The 6561-nt window shown below is 35.0% G+C and overlaps 1 long non-coding RNA gene across 1 annotated transcript; it reads right to left on the bottom strand.

The window, feature by feature from the left end:
• Positions 1-551: 551 nt before the first annotated feature.
• Positions 552-6022, bottom strand: LOC104587617 (uncharacterized). Its single transcript, XR_016083721.1, has 2 exons — positions 3696-6022; positions 552-3597 (listed from the first exon to the last, which is right to left on the bottom strand). It is a non-coding gene; the product is annotated as an uncharacterized LOC104587617 (long non-coding RNA).
• Between the last annotated feature and the right edge of the window lie 539 nt (positions 6023-6561).

The raw sequence follows: 6561 nt of genomic DNA, 5'->3' as shown, positions 1-6561 counted from the left end.
GACTATTTGGTTGAAACATTTTTAATAGATCTCCGGAAAGACCATAAAAGTTAGAAGACTGTTTGGTAATGTGATGAAAATATGTGTTATGTATATATGAATGTCTCATGTGGGCCAACAAATCATAACATTTAACACATATGGGGCCCACATATAAGTCTAAATGTGCATTTCATAGTTGCGAGTCCCACATGCAATCACCATAAATGGGCCCCACATGTATTTTTCTAATGTGGGCCCCACATATGCATATCCTTCATTACGGAGTCCAAAACTATTTTTTCAATATGGGCCCCACATAAATTTCAACATATATATAATATGTAATGTGGACCCCATAAACATTTCAACATACAGATAATGGTGTGGGTCCCATGTGCAATTCCAACTATATATCCCTCATTATGGAGTATAAAACTATTTTTTCAATATGGGCCCCACATACATTTCAACATATGCTTAATGCGTAATGTGGGCCCTGCATGTAAGTCCACTTATGCATATCCTTCATTTTAAAGCCTTTAAATAATTTTCATGGTGGGGCTCACATACATTTCAACATATATATAATACGTAAAGTGGGCCCACATTTATATACCATTAGTGGGCCCACTTACATATTCAAATTTGTTGTACATGTTAATAGCATAATAACCTTAATTTTACTATTACAACTTTAATATTGTGCAACTACAAAGCATATCCGAAATGGAAAATCCATACAACAGTTCATGATAGGGTATACTAACCTCACTTCTAGTGGTATCTATTTTACTTCTACACCAACAAAATGATAATCAAAATTAGCAAAAAAAAAGGATCAAACACATCATGGCATAGCAACAAGCACAAGCCCCGATTGCAACAACCCGCTCCTTCTTGTAATCTGCATGTTCATGAGTAATATGATGTTGTTCAATGATGCAAACTTTGGGTTCTCTTAGGGTGTAGTTATCTACCCATATAAAGTCATATTCATGTGGCTAGAAGAAAAAAAAAATGTTAATAATTTTCAATCCATGTCAGAAACAAATATAGATCAATATGGGTTTTTGGGTATTGGACTTATATCTCACTGGTTGGACATTTATAAAACCATCTTCCGTAATTTTTCTTGGTTTTTGCCATCCACAATTGCATATGTCCATGCCCACATGGACACATCGGCCCCCTTTGATTTGTTGCCATAACTAAATAACAAAACAATTGAACATCACATCACAATAAAATTATTTTTGACCTAACAAATGATTTATGAAATTTCCAACAAGCACATGATCACTAATTGAGAACATATCAATGCCATAATTTTATAGTTAAAAAAACACATAACCATTAATTGTTCAATAGTTCATTGAAATCCCTAACTAATTTGATTGCCACCTACATATACTTCTTGGGCGGGTGCCATTGACACATAAGTTGTAATGATCAGCCATTTTGAACATAATTTCATCACAAACTTGTTCTAGTCGTCTAGATGCCTGGGATCATACGTTGATAGTTGTTAATGTTGTACCATGAAACATTCCTCCCTCTCCTTCAACAAGAACACCATCTTGAAGGAAACAACTCCAAAAAACATATTGTATTCTCGAAAATCGAATGAAATTATGTAGCATACAACAAGCAAATACAATTCTAATATGCTTGTGAAGTGGTCAACCACCTCTTCCTTAATGAAGAATGAACATAATTAAAATATTCTTCGGCATTCTTGGATCAACCACCTCTTCCTTGAAAGTCTCTCAAATGGTATTTCTCTTATCGATATGGAGATAGAAATCCAAGCATATTTGTATAACCCAAGTCAACTATGTAATATTTTCCTATATGATAGCACAAATGTTAGTTAGTATATTGAATAAAAAAATTCAATGAGTTATTTGATAGTTTTCCTAACCTTCTAGTGGTAGCGGGAACATATTGGCGGGGTTCTGAACTGTTTCCAAGAAAACTCTCGAATCATGTGCAGCACTCTCCCATCCTACTTCAACAAAAGTGAAGAGCATGTCAAACGAACATGCACACATCACATTCTGGGTGGTTGTTGATTTTCTTCCCCTAAATGGAACTTGATCACTAGATGGAACATAAGCATGAACATGTGTTCCATCTATTGCACCTACATAATTCTGCATATGAAAAAATGATCAAGCTTGGTGATAAATTTTTTATTGAAAAATAAAGAATTAAAAAAAAATATCTCTCATATAGTATGAGATACCTCAAACCATGGATAATATTTTGGATTGTTGAGTATTTCAGGTGGTATAACAGTTAGATCACTGGGACATACAATTTCCTTGCCAAATTCACAAATTGCCTTCAATGCGGAATTAAAGTGTCATGAAATGGTTTCCCTAGAGTGTTGAATGTGGTCTGCAGTATCTCGATTTGATTTGTTGTGTCCTACAATCTTTAAAAGAATTCCAATATGCTCATCATCTGATATGTATCTACTATCTTTCACTAACCCTCGTTGTCTCAGTGCACCTACTAGGCTAACAAATGATTCTGGGGTCATTCTAAACATTTCCAAACACCTATTACCTTCATTGCATATGACATTTTTCAACCACTCTAACCCGGTCAAAATGTCATTGCGGTAAGGTGTCTTGGAGAGATACATTTCATCTTCCTTCTCAAGTTCCTTCACAATAAGGACATTTGTCATCATTCGCTGCTCTTCATCATCTATGGCAGCAACAAAAATTGCTTGCAACACTACCCTCTTGGTCGGACTATCAACCATTGTGAATCTGACACAATAATTACATATAAATATAAGACTCTTTGTATTTTATTAATTGAAAACCTGCATTTCATAAATTAAGGACCAAATGTGCTACCATGTCCATTAAACCATCCAACAATATTCATTAAGCAATCCACAAAACCATAATACCATATAAATTGTAGCTACTGAAACTATTGTTCAATTCTACACTTATGAAGTAGTTTAAGAAGTAATAACAAGTCTAAAAAAAGTGTTCATCTAAAACATTAAAAGAAAAAGGGTTCATGGATGAGAACATAACATTCATGAGTCTAACGGTTAAGCACATACAACACCCAATTCTTCCTAAGATTAGTAGGCATGTTCATGATCCATTCTCTTGCATCCAGCTTCTCAAACACTTCATAAAGTTTTATGTAGTCATTATGATCAAGTCATTCGATAGAATTCAACTCTGATAAAACATTGCTCATAGAGAAATGGTTCTCTGGCTTTTGATTCATTCCATTAATTGAATCCACCAACTTCTCAAATCTCTTATCTGTCGATACATTTTGTTCAACAATTGCATCAGAAAATTTAGATGGCCTCTTCCTACAAGCATTTTGCTTAGTGGTTGTAGTAAAAATTTGATCACCATCAATATTGGTTGAATCAGCAATGCCAGGTGATGGTTGTTGAACTTCTTCAAAAGGTGGATCATTAGAAACATGCCCTTTCTCCCGGGGTGGAGACTCTATGCCACGTGCCAAAGATGCAGAGAACCTTCCTGTTGGTGTGGTACCCCCAAATATAATTTTAAGGTTGTTATATTCTGGACAACCCATAGTACGAAACTTTTTTGCCTTGGGGTTAGCCTAAAAAGATAAGGGACACCAATCAATATATACATTTCCATACATATAAAATCCCAAATAATGATGATCTCTAAATAAATTCAAAGTTCAGCAAATACCAGGAAATAATTCTCCCGTGTCTTTGGGGAGGCTACAACCATCTTCTTCTCTTCATCCCAGCCAAATCCCGTTTGCCCGAACCTCAATTTCTTAAACTCTTTATACCTACTTTTTAGATTTTGTATTTTGTTATTGAAGGATTTAGTGTTGAACTTCAACCCAACTTGTGCAAAAAAGCTTTGTCGAACCTCCTTCCAACCAATTGATTTTAGACATCCAGAAACCATTCCCCTATTCTGTACTTGAACTACTAGTAAATCTATGAAAATATATTCTTGCGCAAGAGCCCAATTTGCATTAATAATAGGTGCATCGTCAAATGTTGTGGTATTGACTATATATTTGCCATCTATATAATAATCAGATCATTAGTTACTATCGAAGTGATATAATCATTTTAAATTTGTATTGAAAAAGCAAATAATATGAGTATGGAATTAATTGCAATTATAGGAGTTACATGTGGTAGATGAACCCAAAAAATATGCAAATGGATGTACAATAAAACTGCACAAAAAAAGAAAACAGAGTTTGATAGCTTCAGCAAATTTGCTGGTACAACCCCCAAGCAACCAAGTTCACCAACTAATAAAGAAACATTAAAAAAAATAGTAGATATATGTAAAGAAGTATTTTTACATCAGATATACAACATAAAGCTTATGATGAAACCGAATAATTTAATAGTAGAGAAGTATATGATATATGTAAATAGGTGGAGGAGTATATGATATATGTAAATAGGAGTTTTAGAGAAATTTTAGAGAAGTGGGGTCCCCTCTATCTATGCCTTGGGATTCTTATGGGTTGTGGCATCTCTACAGAAAACTATCATCATTTTAAGACCCACCTTTTGATAAATAGAGCCAATACACACCAACATCCAAAGTGGGGTCCCCTCTATCTATGCCTTGGGATTCTTATGAGTTGTTTGCTACGGTCCTTAACATCCAAAGAGAATAGGAATTAGATCAGTTCTGTTTCTAATTTTATTTCTTTCTGCCCAAATAGTGCTGAATGGACCTCCATAGACTTTTTCTAGCTTTGACAAACCTTGCAGCTCCCAACATTAAAGACCTCATGACCCAATCAAGATCCAGGCTGAAAAGTAATGATTCCAGATCTTAGTCGAGATAGGACGGTGAAGAAAAAGATGATTACTATCCTCCAAATCTTGGCCGCAAAGCACACAAAGCAATTCTTGAAGCTAAAAACCTCTGTTTCAAGAAAGCATTTCAGTTATATCTAAAAATGTTTTTGACTGATAACTGGGTTATCCTCTATCTTGTTCAAGAGCAACTTTAAAACTAAGTTCTCTAGTGATGGTACCTAGATAGATATTTATGCCACACCTTGAGGAATTATTATTAAGTCAAACACACTTATAGCCATATTAAAATGATAAAAAAACACTGAAAATATGCACGTAAAGATTCAAAATTAAAGGTTTTAAGAAGGTGGAACCAACAAGTTGAGATTTATTGTATCACTTGCGAAAATGATATATATACATAGGTGGGAAAGCATGACACCATATACATGTTTAAACTATGCAAATTTGTTTTACTTGTATTGAATTTGTTTAAGCTCTAGTTTTCAGGACTTCAGTTGTTGCATGAATTTTACTTACATATATATGGTTTTCATGACACCATATACATGAATTTTACTTACAAAGAACCAACAAAGAATGTTAAGCATAAATAAAGCTCATGTCTTTCTGGACAATATTCAACTTGATGGCGGAGTACTTATGATTTTCAAATAAAAGGGCCATCCAACAATTTCATGGTCATCATATTAAATAAACAATTTCTGGCCCATGAGATCTCCAAGATGGGGAATCTAGTCATATGTCTCCTTCTGCAGATACAGAAAACTTCAAATTGGATTAAAGCCCAGATTTGGGTTCTAATTAAAGCCCAGGAAATCCCTCTCAACCAATGCCCCCCTTTGTTTCAAGAAAGCTGAAAACCCAATGCCCCCCTTGGCTGATATAGAAAACTTCAATCTGGATTAAAGCCCAATTGGCTGATACAGAAAACTTCAATCTGCAACTGCATTGTTGATTGTTGTCACAAGAGGAACTGTTTTAAAATTTCAATTATTGGATTAACTTTAAAATTTCAACCATGTGATCCCAAAATAGGCCTAAGATGTTGCTGTCACTGACATAGGAAGCAGTAAAAGAATTGTAGATTTTAAGTGTTATCATCAATTTCCTCTTAGCCATGTCATCAAACATCTCTCAAGCAGCAGTTGACTTCCCAGCTTTCATATATGCAAAGGCCACATTGGTGTACACAACGCTAATAAATCTTCATACATCATAGCTCAGGGTTAGGGCTCGAAACATTTGCGAGTTTTTATTGAAAGATCACTATTTTCTCACAAGCGTGTGTAGAGAAACACACGTTCGAAGAAGCTAGAAAATTGCAAAAGCTTCAATCGAAGTTTCTCGAAAAAGCCCAATTTCGGGCTTCTCGTGTCTTCAATGGTTTGTGTCTTTTTCAGAACAAATCTACCATTTACCAAACGGGAAAAACCCGAAATTTGGGCTTCCGGGCTTCTAAACAGCTCGAAGCCCGTGCGGAAAGACTTGCCAAACGTGGCCTTAGATTTCTCATTTCTTAATTTTTTAAATAATTCCCAATTTTCAAATTTCAAAGGAAAGTTAAATATTTTAGTTTTACAAGTTTACTTAGAAAAGAAATCAAAATTTTCAAAAAAAGTAAAATAAAAAAAAAAAACAGTGCAGCCCGATTCGGCTTTGGCCCAAAGCCCGCCTTGTGGCCCAACCCGACATGGCCCAAGCCCATGACACAGCCTATAACCCAGCCCGGCCTAAACCCACAACACGGCACA

The sequence above is a fragment of the Nelumbo nucifera genome, chromosome 3 (genome assembly GCF_055504915.1).
Source record: "Nelumbo nucifera cultivar China Antique chromosome 3, China Antique-T2T, whole genome shotgun sequence".
In the NCBI taxonomy this organism is placed as follows: domain Eukaryota; kingdom Viridiplantae; phylum Streptophyta; class Magnoliopsida; order Proteales; family Nelumbonaceae; genus Nelumbo; species Nelumbo nucifera.
The sequence above is the reverse complement of the archived record's forward strand: the minus strand, read 5'-3'. Positions and strand labels throughout refer to the sequence as shown.